General features: G+C 44.5%; 1 long non-coding RNA gene across 2 annotated transcripts; it reads right to left on the reverse strand.

Annotated features, from left to right (window-relative positions):
- Nucleotides 1–1,233: 1,233 nt before the first annotated feature.
- On the reverse strand, nucleotides 1,234–12,720 carry LOC142202457 (uncharacterized). Of its 2 annotated transcripts, none has more exons than XR_012716082.1 (3): nucleotides 12,569–12,720; nucleotides 4,442–4,547; nucleotides 1,234–4,200 (listed from the first exon to the last, which is right to left on the reverse strand). It is a non-coding gene; the product is annotated as an uncharacterized LOC142202457 (long non-coding RNA). The 2 variants fall into 2 exon arrangements; XR_012716083.1 differs by having other exon boundaries at nucleotides 4,438–4,547.
- Nucleotides 12,721–15,607: the final 2,887 nt, after the last annotated feature.

Genomic DNA, 15,607 nt, shown 5'->3' on the forward strand with positions numbered 1-15,607 from the left:
TTTAGTCACACAAGTCTGACGTGTGAGCAAATCTGATATGGATCTTTTTGTCAGAATAACCTTCATAAAAACTTAGCAACTTGGGTTGATGGCCTTACCTTAAGATAGGTCATCAATACAAGGCGAGGGTTCGACTGCCGCTAAATCCATCAATCACCTGGTATCTGCACAGGGTAACGAGTGAGAAGAAGTACGCTCTGCAGATATCAGCCTCCACTGATCTCAAACCGATGACCTATCTTTAGGATAGGTTATTAATATGTATTATTGCATAATCCCTTAAACTCCAGATCAGTTCTGTATGGATTGCATATTGAGGTTATGCTATGCTGAAATTTATGTTTTGCATTCCATTCTTCTGGTCTGTTGGAGAAGCAGACATGGAGTCTAAGGGACCTTTTTGACTGTAATGAGGTCCATTGAGGGCCCAATGGATGTCTTTTTTTTTTTTTTTTTTTTTTAAATAAACTGGATGAAAAAGTTGGGCTTGCAAAATTTGCTTCGTACAGACAGATCAGGGGTGCAGTTGTGCTTTACCTACGTACAGTCTGTGACCTTCACAGACTCATTAATGAACCCAGGCCGCAAAATAAAGAAAATTAATACGTAGATAGATAATAAATTGTAGATACAAGACACAATCCAGGCAGCACTCTAAAAATAAGTGGAAAAAGGGGGCACTTTATTCACCCACGAGAACGATCTGCATTGTGTTGTGGATCTTGGATGGGACCATGGATGGCTCCTTGGTGTTAGCACTCAACTTTTTAGATTACAGTGCTGCCACAATTTTTTTTTTTTGATAGTAAATAGATAATATAGGTTGGTAGATAGATAATAGAGCCAAACCACTTTGAAACAACCAACCAAAATTGCACAAAATTTTTTTTTCTTCTTGAGGGGGTTGATAGCTGGACAGCTATAGTAGCTAGACAGATAATAGGTAACAGTGCATAGATAATATATAATAGATAGATAATAGTATATAGATAATATAATAGTTAGACTATACAGACAGATAATACACGAGCAGTAGTCACACACTAGTGATGAGCCGTGGATGCAATCACTAGTGGGTGACATTTGCGCTCTGTCTGTACAGCTGCAATAGCAGCACAAGCCTCTAGCGGGATCAGCGTAACCTGTGACCTAATGGGGCGGGGGGAGTATAAAGAATGTAAGTACTCCTTAGGTTTATTTGAATAGTTGATTTAATTAAAAGAAGATTCTCATAGAACAGTAAATGCTTTCGGCAAAGCTGCCTTCACCAGACTCTGTAGGTTGTGATATATAATCATCATATAAATATAGTATAACAAACAGATGAAAAAGAGAAAGTCTACAAAGTCGCAAAAATATCTATCAAAACATACATTAGTAGTAATATCTATGCATAATGAATTATCTTCATAGATCCTCAAGATGTCATGAGTATTGGCATACATTATTTCATTACAGCGCACAGGGCCCAGGCTTAAGTGGAAAAGATTGGCCGCGAGCAGTTGAAGGGAGAGGCAAGTGACGCAGCCAGGTTCTCCGCGGTTTTAACAACTGGATCGGAAATTCTGGTATAAGTGGCGCCACCGACCTGGTTCTACTACTAGTAGAGCAGAAAGCTACAGGCTTCCTGCTCTACCACTCACAGACTTCTAGGCCACAAGCCACATTGAGCCTGTGCCCTACAAGCCAAGCACAAATGCTTACCTGACTGTTCTCTGGCAACTCCTGCTTTTTCCTGCTCCAGGCGCACATGATATCATATCACTGCAACCGGAGAAAGAAGGAGCGGGACTGGGGAGAAGACAAGTAGGTAATGACCCAATGCTGCTATCGGGGAGTGACTAGTGAAGGGGCCACTGTGTGACCACTTCACTATTTCTTCCCCCCATACAGTGACCCATTCACTGGTCCCCTACACTGTATGGGAACCATTGATGAGGCCATTAATTGTGGGGGATAGTGACAGATTTATTTTCTTTTTTTATTTGGCCAGGGCAGGTAAAAAACAAACAAACAAACAAAAAAAAACCAAAACCACTCGCTTGCCTTCCAGCACGATTTGATCCTACAGCTCTATTTTCTTCGACACGTGACTACTTGTGAGGACTTCTGGCAAAAGGAGCTGCAGGAGCAGACTGCGCTGGAAGACACTGAGGACAAGAGAGTAAGTGTTGGGGGTGAGTATGCTATTTTTTATTTTTCCCCTTCCAGCTCCCCCTGACTAATTAAAGTATGGAGCATTAGGAGGCTATATTAAAGGGGTTGTCCAGGCTTAATTTTTTATGGTTTATCCTCAGGATAGCCCATAAATACCTGAACTATAAGGGGGGCAATAACCTACCCAATCAGCTCTACGGAGCCTCTTCAGGCGGTCATCCCGTACACAATACTGGGCCTGAAGCAGAAAGCTCTGCCACTGTATATTAACCAGGCAACTTCACTGCATCTCATCACATATTGAAGTCAGTGGGAGTTGAGCTGCAGTGAAGGTGCTGGCCAACTATACAGCGGATGGAGCTTTCTGCTTCCCTCTATTTTGTACAGAACAGGTGCTGGAAGTGGCTTCATACAGCAGAAGGGCCCATGTGTTAGTCCCCATATCGATCATGTATTTATCCTGATGATAGACCATTAAAAAAGAAAAATTAACCCTGTACAACCCCTTTAATATGCCACACAGTTTAATGTTAGCCGCCCCCACAATATAATGGCCCCATTACTGTTTTCAATACAGTATGGGGGACCAGTGAAGAGTCCACTGTATGAGGACACAGGTGAAGTGGCCATAAAACTCCTTTAAAAATTTAAAAAGAAAAAGTATATTCACCTGTCCCCAGAAACCATTGGTCCATGCCTGTGTCTCATGGCAGCGCCTCATTTCTGAAATTCTGTACCTAAATGGCCTTAGCGGTCACATGAGGTGTAGGACTCCTAGCAAGAAAGAGTTGGCACAAGACTGAATGGGCAGTGGACAACAGAGCGCCGGGACAGGCGAGTATAATTTTTTTTTTTTGCACCTCTCGCTTGCAACATGGGTTGCTCCAATTGCTGGACAACATCTTTAAAGGATTTATCCATCTAATATTCTAATATTGATGGGCAAGTCCTTGGAATAGGCCATCAAGATTACATCTGCAGGGCTCCGACAGCCAGGACCTCTTAAGATCAGCTTTTCCAGGACAGTATAGCTACAGGTAATGGTAACAATTCTAGGAGCCACGCTGTTCACTTTCCATACAGGGTATAGCAGTGGTGCACATCTTATGGCAGGTGAGCGGCATGTTATTACCTTAAGCTGCCCTGTCTCGGTACAGCTGATCTGCAGATGTCCTGGCAGTAGGCCCCTAGAAACAATTCCACTGGTGGACCCTAGACATCCCAGTCCGACACTGGTTAAGCAGGTAATATCTCAATGTCATTAATATTAGATATACATATTAATACATCAAAAGTAAATAAACTGAGATATACAGAAGAGATCAATTCAGATTAACCTATGTACAAAAGTATAAATAGTTATACACGTGGACAAAATTGTTGGTACCCCTCGTTTAATAAAAGAAAAACCCACTTTAGCTTGAACAACTCAAACAACGACGGATGGTGCGATCTGACACTGATGTTCCTTGAGCTTGAAGTTCATCTTTAATCTCTTTAGAATTTTTTCTGGGCTCTTCTATTACCATTTGTATTATCCGTCTCTTTAATTTGTCATCAATTTTCTTCCTGCGGCCACGTCCAGGGAGGTTGGCTACAGTCCCATAGATCTTAAATTTCTGAATAATATGTGCAACTGTAGTCACCGGAACATCGAGCTGCTTGGAGATGGTCTTATAACCTTCACCTTTACCATGCTTGTCTATAATTTTCTCTCTAAGCTCCTGAGACAACTCTTGCTTTGGCTTCCTCTGGTCTGTGTTGAGTGTGGTACTCATCATGTCACCAAACAGCACAGTGAGTATCTGTAGCCCTATATACTGGCCCACTGACTGATTACAAGATTGGAGATACCTGTGATGCTAATTAGTGGATAGACCGAGATTTAATATGTCCCTTTGGTCACATTATTTCCAGGGGTCCCATCAGTTCTGTCCAGGCCTATAAGACACAATATGATTGGTAAAAGTCCAGACAATAGTAGATGATCCAATCTTGATTCACGAAGTCCACTATGTGGGGGTGATCTCCTCAAGTAGCACGCTGAAAATAGGTAAATAATAGGGTGAATAAAGCGAAGAGGTCCTGTACAGTAATATTTGCAAATCTCCCAACCATCCCGGATTCTGAGGGACAGTCCTGGATTCGGGGTTATGTCCCACAGTCCCGGTTGGCAGAAGGTATGTGCCAGATTCAACTCATCTGTGTCTGGAGAGGTCACAGATGAGTTGAATACAGTGGCGAAGCAGGCGCACACAGCCCCTACTCATCACTGTGTACCTGCCTGCTCGGTCTGTCTAGATGGAGCTGCTCCAGGTAGGTGTGATGTCATCAGAAGGGGCGGGGCCTCACTGAGGAGGGCAGAGTCTCCTCCATCACAGTGCTGTGCTCTAAAGAGGAAGAACAGACATTAGTGAGGACTGTCTTGGGGGACTGCAGGATGGAAGGGGAGTGATAGGATTGTTTAGCATGGGACTGCATGCTGGAAAAGGCTGAGGAGAGGGACTGATGTATTTACATGGGACTGTATCCTGGAGAGTCTGGGGGATTGAACTGATGTTTAGGGTGGTATAGGAGTCCCTGGAGTACCATTGGTGCATCTGAAGGAAGGCAGGGGTCCTTAAACTGGGAGCAACTGGAGGGGGACATTAAACCCAGGGAGGTAGCTAGAGGAGAACATTTAAATGGGGGCAACTAGAGGAGGATATTGAACTGGGGCAGCTGGAGGGGGATGTTAATGTCCTCCTCCAGTTGCCCCCACAGTTTAATGGTTCCCTCTGGTTGCCCCAATTTAAAGTCTCCCCACAGCTAACCCCACAGTTTAATGTGCCCCTTTAGTTTCCCCCAGTTTAACCCCTTAGTATTACCTCATGGGCGCTAGGTACTTTGCGCACCATGAAGTAATAGTACATCATGGAGCGCTTGCCGGTTAGTGACCCCAGGCTGACCTGAGCTCCCGTTACCTGGTTGATCCTGCCGGGTCTTCTGGAAGTGAGTCTGTGCCGTCCACACAGCTCACTTCCTGTTATGCAGTGTGAGACACGTGCATGCTGTGTCTCAATGCATAATACAGGATTAGTGATGAAATCATCACTGATCCAAGTGTCCCATAGGGACATGTGAAAAAGTTAAAAAAAAAAAAAAAAAAGTGTTTTAAAACAATTAATAAAGTTATAAAGCCCCAAAAATCCCTTTTTTCTATAGAAAATTAATTATAAAAACAATGCATATTTGGTATTGTCGCGTCCATAACAACCTGTACAACAAAACTGAAACAATATTTAATGTATACGGCGGAAAAAAAAAAAACGGAAAAAAAACCCGCCAGAAGTAGTGATTTTTCACCATCTCACCTTACAAAATGTGCTATAAAAAGTGATCAAAACGTCATATGTACCCCAAAACAGTACCAATAAAAAGCATAAGTTGTCCCGCAAAGATAAGCCCCCAACCAACACTGTCAACTGAAAAATAAAAATGTTACGCCTCTCAGAAGATGGCGATGCAAAAAACATTGATTTATGTCTACAAATGTGTTTTTATTCTACAGAATTAGTATCGCATAAACAAATAATATAAATGAGGTATCGCCGTAACCGTACCGACCCGCAGAATAAAGGTCACATGTTACTTATACTATACACTGCATGGCGAAAAATTTTAAAGGTAAAACGCAATACCAGAATTGATTTTTATTTTTTTTAAATCCAGCACAAAAGAGTTAATAAAATGTGTTCAATAAGTTGTAGGTACCCAAAAATGGTGTCATTACAAAATGCATCTCATCCCACAAACAACAAGCCCTTATATGGCCACATCACCATAAAAATAAAGACATCTAACAATGTGAAGACAAAAAAAAAATAAAAAAAAAAAAAATCGCCAAATCATTGCAACGCATTTGGCTGCGTCAGGAAGGGAATATAATGTATAAGCTGTGTGATTGTATATCAGTGAACACCCCAGATTTAGAGCTTATGAGGGAAAATATACCAGAAGTGACCCCCAAAGTGACCCCCAGAGTGACTCCCCCAATCATAGGAGCTACGGGGACATAGTAGGCAATAGGTGTTTGCAATGTCCGCACAGTTTATATATTCCCTCTTCACCATCCGCTGTGCAGTCACGTCCGAGATACTAATACTCACTACACCCCCTGATAAATTCTTTGAGGGGTGCAGTTTTCGAAATGAGTTTACTTTTTTGGGGAATCCACTTTTCTGGTACCTTACAGGCTCTACAAACATGACATGGCATCCATATACCAAACATCTGAATCTGTACTTCAAAAGCCGCATCGCGCTCCTTCCCTTCTGCACCCTGCTGTGTGCCCAAACTGCAGTTTATGCCACATGTATGACACTGGTGTACTCCGGATAACGGACGTAATGTCATATGTGGGTGTAAACTGATATTAGGGAACATGTATGACACTGGTGAACCCAGGATAACGTACGTAATGTCATATGTAGGTATAAACTGATATTAGGGCACAGCTGGACAGAGAGGAAGAAGAGTTATTTGGTTTTTGGAGCACATACTTAGATGGTTTGGTTTTTGGATGCCATGACACTTTTGCAGAGACCCTAAAATTGCCCTTACAAAATGGGGCCACTTCTTGGGGAATTCCAGTTTACTGTAGTCTCCACGGCTCCCAGAGGGTCCCTCTAAATCTGTACCTCAAAAGCTAAAAAGCGTAGTGCTCCTTCCCTTCTGAGCCCTGCTGTGTGCCCAAGCAGCAGTTTACACCCACATATATAATTTTTTGCCCCTCGGGAAGGCCCACTTAATAGTTTTAGGAGTGCAGGTCTCTGACAACACAAAGTGGGTGCAACGTATTGGGCACCGAAATTACATATTTCTTTCAAAATTTAAATTTTTGGGAAGCATTTTTAATCTCAAAATCAGAATACCCTTTGATACATTCCTTGACAGGTGTAGTTTCTAAATTAGGGTCACTTTTGAGGGGTTTTCATTGTATTGATACTTTAGGGACTCAGCAAATGCGACATGGCACCAGAAAACTATTCCAGCAATATCTGCCCTCCAAAAGCCAAACAGCGCTCTTTCCATTCTGAGCCCCACTATGTACCCATACAGCAGAATATGACCACATGTAGGGTGTTGCCGTGTTCAGGAGAAATTGTGTAACAAACTGTGGGGGGCTTTTAATTCTTTGACTACTTGCAAAAATTTTAAATATGGCGCTAAATGGACAATTTATTGGAAAAAAAGTAATTTTTCATTTTTACGTCCCAATGTTAATTACCGTATTTTTCGGACTATAAGACGCACTGGACTATAAGACGAACCTAGGTTTTAGAGGAGGAAAATAGGGAAAAAAAATTTTGAAGCAAAAAATGGTAAAATATTTAATATATGGGAGTTGTAGTTTTGCAACAGCTGCAAGGCCACATTGACAGGTGACCCTGCAGCTGTACGGGGATGCATAGAGTGTTTTTTTTTGTGGGGCCAGCTGTACTTTTTAGTTATACCATTTTGGGGAATATCTATTGCTTAGATCACCTTGTATTGAAAAAAAACCCGGTGGTTTATGATATATATATAAAATTTATTTTTTTTTCTAGGGAAAGGAGGTGATTTAGAACTTTTATTTAGATTTTTAAAGCTTTTTTTTTTTTTTTTTTTTTACTATTTTATTCCCCCCCGGGGGCTTCAACCTACGGTCACTTGATTGCAAGTCCCATAGACGGCAATACAACTGTATTGCCGTCTATGGGACATTCTGTCTATTAGTATTACGGCTGGTCATAGAGACCAGCCGCAATACTAATACAGCAGTGACAGGCCTGGGAGCCTCATTAGGCTCCCGGCTGTCACCCGAACAGGTCGGCTCCTGCGATATCGCTGCGCAGGAGCCGGCCTGCAACTCTACAGGTACGGGGCCGGTGGGGACCGGCCCCGGAGGAGAAGGGGCCACCGATACTGACCCGGCATCCGCTGTACTAGAGAGGCGGATGCCGGGGAGGGATAGACGCTGGCACAGGTGCCGGGCCTGAGACATCGCTGCGCTCCTCTGCCCTGCCTGAAGCCAGCGGCAGGGGGACGGAGGAGCAGAATAGCATCACTCCTCCCGCTGCTGGCTTCATGCAGGGCAGAGGAGCACAGCGATGTCTCAGGCCCCGGCGTCTATCCCTTTCCGGCTTCCGCCTCTCTAGTACAGCGGGTGCCAGGCGCCACATTCGGACTATAAGACGCACCCTTCTTTTCCCCCCAAATTTGGGGGAAAAAAAGTGCGTCTTATAGTCCGAAAAATACGGTAAATCTGTGAAACAGCTGTGAGGTCAAAATGCTCACCAAACCCCTAGATAAATTCTGAGGGGTGTAGTTTCCAAAATGGGGTCACTTTTAGGGGGTTTCCATGGTATTGGTACTCTAGGGGCTCTGCAAATGCGACATGGGACCTGAAAAATAATCCAGCAAAATCTGCCCTCCAAAAGCCAAATAGCGCTTTCCATTCCAAGCCCCGCCATGTTCCCATACAGCATACTATGACCACATATGGGTTATTACCATGTTCAGGAGAAATTGTTTAACAAACTGTGGGGGGGCTTTTTCTCCTTTAACCCCTTGTGAAAATGAAAACTTTGGGGATAAAATGACACTTTAGTCATTTTTCATTTACACATTCCAGTGTTAGTAAAATCTGTGAAACAGCTGCAGTGTCAAAATGCTCACTATACCCCTTGATGAATTCTGAGGGGTGTAGTTTCTAAAATGAGGTCACTTTTGGGGGTTTCCATTGTTTTGGTACTCTAAGGGCTCTGCAAATGAGACACGGCGCATTAAAACTATTCTAGCAAAATCTGCTGTTCAAACACCAAGTGTCGCTCCTTCCCTTCCATGTGCTGCCGTGTGCCCAAAAATCAATTTACACCCACATGTGTGGTATTTCTGTGTATGGGAGAAATTGCATGATAAACTGTCAGATGATTTTTCTACTATATCCTTTTGTAAATGTGTTAATTTTAGGTCTAACTGAATGTATTAGTGAAAAAAAATTAAATGTCTAAATTTCACCTTTATATTATTTTTTATTCTTATGAAATGCTTAAAGGGTTAACAAACATCGCAAATGCTGTTTTGAATTATTTGAGGGGTGCAGTTTTGAAAATGGGGTGATTTATGGGGGTTTCTATTATATAGGCCTTTACAATTCCTTTCAGAACTGAAGTCGTCCCTAAAACATTAGTTTGTGGAATTTTCCAAAAAATTAGTTTGCAGAAATCTGGAAAATCGCTGTTACACTTGTAAGCCTTGTAACCTCCAAAATAAATTAAAAGACAATCAAAAGATGATGCCAATATAAAGCAGAGATATGGGAGATAATATTTATTCATGTATTTGGGTGGTATGACTATCTGCCTGAAAAGTAGAGAATTTCACATTTTGAAAATTGCAATTTTTTCCAAATTTCCATCAAATTTCTTTTCTTCTTTTTTAAAAAAAAAAAAAAAAAAAAAAAAAAAGTAAATACAAAAATATTGATTAGTGTTTACCACTAACATGAAGAATAATGTGTTACGAGAAAACAATCTCAAAATCACTTGTGTAAGTTATAGTGTCTCAAAGTTATTGCCATTTAAAGTGACATGTCAGTTTTGAAAAAAGAGGCTTGGTCCTTAAAGGGGCTCGATCACTAGGAAAAGTCATTTTTTAACTAATCACACCCTTGCATATTCCACACTTACCTTTAGTATGTAGATTGCCTCAGTGGTTTCTGAATAACTCTTATAACTTTTTATTCATATGCTAATTAGACTGGTGCACGATGCATCGTGCACTCCTCTCCCTGTTGTTTCCTATGCACAGGCTGCTGCTGCTGCTGACTCAGCTTCCTGTTTGCCTCACACACATAGGAGATAATAGAAGAGAGGAGGCTGCTGGGAACTTCCTGAACTGGCTGGAGGCTCATTAGCATATGAATAAAAACTGACTTATTCAGAGACCACTGAGGCAATTTACATACAAAAGGTAAGTGTGGAATAGCCTTTCTAAAGCCTATGCAAGCATGTGATTAGATAAAAATGACTTTTCCCAATGATAGAGCCCCTTTAATGCACTTTTGGGCTGTGTCTCTAAGGGGTCACCCACCAGCTAACTCCACAATTTAATGTCCCCCTCTAGTTGCCCCCAGCTTAAACTGGGACAGCTGGAGAGGGACATTAAAGGGATTCTATCATTAAAATAACATTTTTTTTTGTCCTTAACACGTCGAAATAGCCTTAAGAAAGGCTATTCTTCTCCTACCTTTAGATGTCTTCGCGCTGCCGTTTGGTAGAAATCCCGGTTTTCTTCGGTATGCAAATGAGTTCTCTCGCAGCACTGGGGATGAGAAATCTCCAGTGCTGCCTCCATCTTCGTCTGGAATGGCCTCTCTCTACGACTTCTTCCAGAGCTCATGGCCACAAAAAAAATTGGACGTAGGCATGTGCAGTCAGCTTTGCCCGAGGCCCCATAGCAGAGCCGACTGCGCATGTGTAGAAGTTTGACCCCCGATGCCAGAAGAAGACATTTGCATACCGAAGAAAACCGGGATTTCTAGCAAACGGTGGCGCGGAGAAGACATCTAAAGGTTGGAGAAGAGTAGCCTTTCTTAAAAGGATTCTACCATTAAAAAACTTTTTTCTGTGGATAACACGTCGGAATAGCCTTTAGAAAGGCTATTCGTCTCCTACCTTTAGATGGAATCTCTGCCGCGCCGTTCCTTAGTAATCCCGTTTTTTACCGGTATGTAAATTAGTTCTCTGGCAGCGATGGGGGCATCCCCACGGCTGCCAGAGAACAGGCTCCAGCGACGCCGCTATCTTCTGCTGGATCCTCCCCTTCTTTCTTCAGCAGCATCACCTCTGGCGGCTCTTACACTAGTAGAGCCGACTGTGCATGCGCAGCCATAGTTCCGAGGCCGCAATTGCGAGCATGAACTACATCTACTAGTGTAAGAGCCGCCAGAGGTGATGCTGCTGAAGAAAGAAGGGGAGGATCCAGCAGAAGATAGAGGCAGCGCAGGATCCTGTTCTCTGGCAGCCGTGTGGAGCTCGCTGCCAGAGAACTAATTTACATACCGGTAAAAAACGGGATTACTAAGGAACGGCACGGCGGAGATCCCATCTAAAGGTAGGAGACGAATAGCCTTTCTAAAGGCTATTCCGACGTGTTAGCCACAGAAAAAAAAAATTTTAATGGTAGAATCCCTTTAAAAAGGATATTTCTACGTGTTAGGGGGCATTCACACGGAGGAACGCCGGGCATGTATCACAGCCGTACACGCCGGCGTTACGGCAGACTGCCGAACACTTCCCATTCACTTCAATGGGAGCGCTCGAAACACAGCGACTTTATATACTGAGGGGTCAAATTAAAGAGAACAGTATAATGCGGGGCATATAATATTAGGGTTATTGTGTTGGGAACATAATGAGAAATGCACTGACATGGGCGGGGTCTATTTAGAGGTGGGTGGAGCTTTCTGTCCTTTGAAAGTTGGGAGGTATGTACAGTATTTGTATACTATCACTGGTCTCCTGGTTAGTAATAGTAGTAACACCAGAAATAGAAGGTAATACATTAGTTCTCATGCAGGAAGGATATGAAGAAATCAGTAACCATCCGTCTTATAAAAGAACACAAATAGGTAATTGGCGTTGCGCAGGTGACATGTTATTAGGGAATTACTATCCAGATATACATGAGTCCCCCTGCGAACTTCCGGTTGGCACATGCGCAATGGAAGGGCGGCAAGAAGACTTCCTGTTCCTTAGTGAATTAACCAGGGCTGGGTATGTACTTCAGGGTATGGTCCTCGGGTTACGACGAGCCTGCTGCAGAACCTCATTTTCTGAATGCTATACAGTGTATAGCATTCGGCAAATGAAGGCTGATTGTGTAGCAGGCTCGTCCTTGCTACGAGCAGGTAAGTATGCTGTTACCAGTTGACTTTTTCTCATTGAAATGAATAGACCAGCGTTGATTGGCCAGTTGCCAGTGATTTGGCCAATCAACGCTGGTTCTGCCAGAGGCTCGTCTGAGGAGGCGGAGTCTAACATCGGACTATTCATTCCAATGAGAAAAACTCTTGCCTGCCCGTGGCAAGGACGTGCCTGCTGCAGAATCAGTGTTCATTTGCCGAATGCTATACATATATATAGCATTCGGCAAATAAATATATATACTGTATAGCATTTAGCAAATGAGGTTCTGCAGCAGGCTCGTCGTAACCACGAAACAGTATGCCTATACCCCTGCTAGACATGGCAAACTCTCAAAACCGGAAAGAGATCTTCGACCGGAAATAGGAAGGGCGGGACTTAATCCTTTGTTATTGTTGTCAAAGGGGGACTCATGTATAAGTGTCATTCCCAGAGGACCATATGGATCACAAAGTTCTTACCTCTTCAGTATTTGGGGACAGATTGGCGCAGTCTATCAGATGCAGAGTAGCCGTATCCCTGGCTTGTTGAGGCTCCTCAGTGTGAGTGCTCAGCCTGATATATATAATACACTATTCACTAGCAGAGCGTGCTGAAACTGTATGCTAGATGCTAAATCATAGTGGGCTAAAGGACTTCCGATGACGTCATGACCATGTGATCAGATTCTGGTGTGGGCGGAGCTATTCAAGACAGTGCCGAGTTACCCTGGAAAAGGAAGCAGCAGTGAATGGAGACTGGAAGGAAGGGAAGATGGAGGGAAGAGACGGTCGTGACAGGGGCGTGGCCTCTCAGAGGAGGGCGGAGTTTCGACCTTTACAGCTCTGTGCTGTATAGAGGAAGCCGCAGCCGAGCACATGGAGATGGACTACGGAAAGCAGTGAGGTGTCTTGTGGTAATAGAGGATGAAAGGGGAGAGACAGGTTTGTTTTACATGAGACGGCATGTTGGATGAGGCTGAGGAGAGAGTGATGTAGTTACATGGGACTGCACTTTGGATGAGGCTGAGGTAAGGAGTGATGTAATTACATGGGACTGCTTGTTGGATGAGGCTGAGGAGAGAGTGATGTTGTTACATAGGACTGCATGTTCGATGAGGCTGAGGGAAGCAAGTGATTTAGTTGCATGGGACTGCACGTTGGATGAGGCTGAGGGGAGAGAGTGATGTAGTTACATGGGACTGCACGTTGGATGAGGCTGAGGGGAGAGAGTGATGTAGTTACATGGGACTGCACGTTGGATGAGGCTGAGGGGAGAGAGTGATGTAGTTACATGGGACTGCACGTTGGATGAGGCTGAGGGAAGAGAGTGATGTAGTTACATGGGACTGCACGTTGGATGAGGCTGAGGGGAGAGAGTGATGTAGTTACATGGGACTGCACGTTGGATGAGGCTGAGGGGAGAGAGTGATGTAGTTACATGGGACTGCACGTTGGATGAGGCTGAGGGATGAGAGTGATGTAGTTACATGGGACTGCACGTTGGATGAGGCTGAGAGTGATGTAGTTACATGGGACTGCACGTTGGATGAGGCTGAGGGAAGAGAGTGATGTAGTTACATGGGACTGCACGTTGGATGAGGCTGAGGGGAGAGAGTGATGTAGTTACATGGGACTGCACGCTGGATGAGGCTGAGGGGAGAGAGTGATGTAGTTACATGGGACTGCACGTTGGGTGAGGCTGAGGGGAGAGAGTGATGTAGTTACATGGGACTGCACGTTGGATGAGGCTGAGGGAAGAGAATGATGTAGTTACATGGGACTGCACGTTGGATGAGGCTGAGGGGAGAGAGTGATGTAGTTACATGGGACTGCACGTTGGATGAGGCTGAGGGGAGAAAGTGATGTTACATGGGACTGCACGTTCGATGAGGCTGATTGGAGAGAGTGATGTAGTTACATGGGACTGCACGTTGGATGAGGCTAAGGGGGCAGTGATTTACTTACATGGGACTGCATGTTGAATGAGGCTGAAAAGAGAGTGATATTTTATATGGGACTGTATCCCGGAGGGTCTGGAGGATTGGATTGATGGTGGTATAGGAGTCGTTGGCATGGAGGGAGACAGGGTCCTTTGGGTGTTTCTGGCATTTAAGGGGGCGCAGGAGATCTTTGGGGGTACTGCTGCATCTAAGGGGGGAGGCAGTGGCGTGCCCAATATTTCATGCCCAGCAGTGTCCCCCAGCACACATACAGTATTATATGCCCAGCAGTGTCCCCCACTCAGTATTATATGCCCAGCAGTGTCCCCCACTCAGTATTATATGCCCAGCAGTGTCCCCCACTCAGTATTACATGCCCAGCAGTGTCCCCACACACACACACTCAGTATTACATACCCAGCAGTGTCCCCCACTCAGTATTACATGCCCAGCAGTGTCCCCACACACACACACACACACAGTATTACATGCCCAGTAGTGTCCCCCACTCAGTATTACATGCCCAGCAGTGTCCCCCACTCAGTATTATATGCCCAGCAGTGTCCCCCACTCAGTATTACATGCCCAGCAGTGTCCCCACACACACACACTCAGTATTACATACCCAGCAGTGTCCCCCACTCAGTATTACATGCCCAGCAGTGTCCCCACACACACACACACAGTATTACATGCCCAGCAGTGTCCCCCACTCAGTATTATATGCCCAGCAGTGTCCCCCCACTCAGTATTATATGCCCAGCAGTGTCCCCCACTCAGTATTATATGCCCAGCAGTGTCCCCACACACACACACACAGTATTACATGCCCAGTAGTGTCCTCCCACTCAGTATTACATGCCCAGCAGTGTCCCCCACTCAGTATTATATGCCCAGCAGTGTTCCCCACTCAGTATTATATGCCCAGCAGTGTCCCCCACTCAGTATTATATGCCCAGCAGTGTCCCCCCACTCAGTATTATATGCCCAGCAGTGTCCCCCCACTCAGTATTATATGCCCAGCAGTGTCCCCACACATACTCAGTATTACATATCTAGCAGTGTCCCTCCCACACAGTATTACATGCCCAGCAGTGTTCCCCCCACACAGTATATTACATGCCCAGCAGTGTTCCCCCCACACAGTATTACATACCCAGCAGTGTCCCCCACACACAGAATTACATACCCAGCAGTGTCCCCCACTCAGTATTACATGCCCAGCAGTTCCCCCACACACAGTATTACAGGCCCAGCAGTGTCCTCCCATATACAGTATGACATGTCCAGCAGTGCCACCACCCCCACACACAGAATTATTTCTCTAGCAGTGCCCCCCCCCCATATACAGTATTATATCTCCAGCAGTGCTTCTCCCCCCCCCTCCCCCAGTATTATACGCTCCCAACAGCCCCCCTCCGGTGATATTATTCTACACTGTGGTCTCCTCAGACCCCAGAGTGTAATAATTGGAGGCCATAAAAATAACAAACACTAATACTCGCCTTTCCTGGGCATCCTGGCTCCGGCTGTCTTCAGCATCTTCCTGACGTCTCTGTTGAGGCCTGTGATTGGTCCT

This window comes from Leptodactylus fuscus, chromosome 1 (assembly GCF_031893055.1).
Source record: "Leptodactylus fuscus isolate aLepFus1 chromosome 1, aLepFus1.hap2, whole genome shotgun sequence".
Taxonomy (NCBI): Eukaryota; Metazoa; Chordata; class Amphibia; order Anura; family Leptodactylidae; genus Leptodactylus; species Leptodactylus fuscus.